This window comes from Schistocerca piceifrons, unplaced genomic scaffold (assembly GCF_021461385.2).
Source record: "Schistocerca piceifrons isolate TAMUIC-IGC-003096 unplaced genomic scaffold, iqSchPice1.1 HiC_scaffold_1198, whole genome shotgun sequence".
In the NCBI taxonomy this organism is placed as follows: domain Eukaryota; kingdom Metazoa; phylum Arthropoda; class Insecta; order Orthoptera; family Acrididae; genus Schistocerca; species Schistocerca piceifrons.
This window is the reverse complement of record NW_025727013.1, coordinates 27,501-30,000: the sequence shown is the minus strand read 5'-3', so window position 1 is coordinate 30,000 and position 2,500 is coordinate 27,501. Positions and strand designations below refer to the sequence as shown.

At 57.7% G+C, this 2,500-nt stretch overlaps 1 non-coding gene across 1 annotated transcript in view; it reads left to right on the top strand.

The window, feature by feature from the left end:
- The first annotated feature begins 2,012 nt into the window (after positions 1–2,012).
- Positions 2,013–2,500, top strand: part of LOC124729269 — a 1,909-nt gene continuing 1,421 nt past the window's right edge. The window contains exon 1 of the ribosomal RNA XR_007007578.1: positions 2,013–2,500. This exon is cut by the window's right edge and continues 1,421 nt beyond it. This is a non-coding gene — a ribosomal RNA (small subunit ribosomal RNA).

Here is a 2,500-nt window from a genome sequence, read left to right as displayed (position 1 = left end):
TCAACCTAACCCATGTTGTGCCTTAACCTAACCCATGTTGTGCCTTAACCTAACCCATGTTGTGCCTTAACCTAACCCATGTTGTGCCTTAACCTAACCCATGTTGTGCCTTAACCTAACCCATGTTGTGCCTTAACCTAACCCATGTTGTGCCTTAACCTAACCCATGTTGTGCCTTAACCTAACCCATGTTGTCGCCTTAACGTAACCCACGTTGTCGCCTAAACCTGCTCTGTAATTGTTATACGACTCGTTCAATTACTGTAGTGTTGCCCACCCGCAACCCTCGCAATATAGTTCGCTACTCGCACTGCCCGCACCCCTGTGTATCGCTTCATGTTAAACACCTTGCAAGTCTTGCTCACTTTCCACATGCTCCTGCTGTACACTGTAATGTGGATGGCAGCAGGACGTACATGCCGCCCCTCCCCACGTCCCCACCTTGCCCCCTGCCTTCGCAAGCTGGTTGGTGAGAAGTTTGCATGTTCAATGCCCTTCGCATGCGACGTACTCAGGCTACGTTGTGGTGCGGCCTGTGTCAACTGTCCGCTGATGTCGTACGCGTGAACCACAATCTGTACTGCACATTCGTCCTTATGTACTGAATGATACATCGTGGCACATGTGTGACCGCACAACGACTGCGCCCAAAAACGGCGGACCATACAGTGCAAATATTGTGCACGCAGCTACGTGTCGTCTCCCTATGAGAGCTGGATTGCAGTGTGGTACGCCATAGAGACGTGTGGGAGGAACGGACGCCGTGGATGGCGATCAGCATGAGCTGTCTGTTGATGTATTCGGACCTAGTCGTCTCTCCTCACACACCGTGATGGCATGGTGCACCGCGTTCCATATCTGCGACATGCTACAGAGGCCGGTTGACAGTCGTTCGAGCAATGGACATCGCATACGTACGGGGGCCACCTTCCACGTATTGTCTAGGCGTGCACATTTTGTTGCGTGTATGTGGGCAGACGTAGTGTGGCGTGACACCTGACACAGGCATGCAATAATCGTTGAAGTTGCAAATGGCGATGGACGCCTGCGTTTTCTGGTGAAGTTACGCAAATGAACAAATGGTAACCTGTTGTGGTGCGGTTGTTCTCGCTAGGGGTGAATCGGTGATGGCGACGATAGGTTGAGGTACTAACCGGTTGTTCCAGCGATACCCACCATGCCGACGAAACTGAACGGCATCTGGGTGTGAAGCGATACGCGGCGGTGGCTGGGTGGGACCGTCCCCGGCCGGTGAGGGGGCGCCTCCCGGCGTGCTGGCCGCGCGGTGCGTGGGCGCACGCGCTACAGCCGGCTGGTGGGGGCGGCCAGTGGCAGGCGCGCCGGCCGACGGACGCGGCAGGCGTCGCAGCTGCGCGCCGGCGCACCCTGCGCGCGGCGCCGTGCGGCCAAAGTAGGTCCTCGCGGGCCCGGTGCGAAGCGCGGTGGACATCTTCAGTGTGCTCGTCCGATTGAGGACTGTGTGCGTTGAGGATGCGCCGCCGCCCGGCGCTCGGCGCCGCGACGCCGTCTGCTGCTCGGTCGCCCCAGCGGTTCTCGCTGGTGGTTTGTATCGCAGCTGTGCGGATGTGTTGGCGCGTGCGCTGTGCTGGGAGAGTTCGCTTCGGCACCCAAGTGGGGCTTTTGTCCTTCTGTGGCGCTGGCGTTGGAGCTGCCGGTCACCGTAGGTGGCGCGTGTTGTCTCCCGCCGGCAATGCCACGACAGCACGCTCCCGGGCCTCTGTCGGCAGCGGCAAGCTCAGTTGGGAGCACGGGTGGTCGCACCGAAAGCGTCTACTCGCCTAACTCCGGGCGATTGCGCCTCTCTCGAACCCGACCAAGTACTTGGGACGGCGCTGCGCGCCGCCGGGACCTGAGAGGGTTTCGAGGTGTATTGTGCAGGGGAGCTCAGCCTCCTCCTGTTTGCAGAATGATTGAGCGGACGCTTGCGTGTTCGCGCGGGCCCCCGGGACACACTCCCGGGCGGCCGGCTGCTCAGCTCTAGTTGACGCAGCTCCCTGGTTGATCCTGCCAGTAGTCATATGCTTGTCTCAAAGATTAAGCCATGCATGTCTCAGTACAAGCCGCATTAAGGTGAAACCGCGAATGGCTCATTAAATCAGTTATGGTTCCTTAGATCGTACCCACGTTACTTGGATAACTGTGGTAATTCTAGAGCTAATACATGCAAACAGAGTCCCGACCAGAGATGGAAGGGACGCTTTTATTAGATCAAAACCAATCGGTCGGCTCGTCCGGTCCGTTTGCCTTGGTGACTCTGAATAACTTTGGGCTGATCGCACGGTCCTCGTACCGGCGACGCATCTTTCAAATGTCTGCCTTATCAACTGTCGATGGTAGGTTCTGCGCCTACCATGGTTGTAACGGGTAACGGGGAATCAGGGTTCGATTCCGGAGAGGGAGCCTGAGAAACGGCTACCACATCCAAGGAAGGCAGCAGGCGCGCAAATTACCCACTCCCGGCACGGGGAGGTAGTGACGA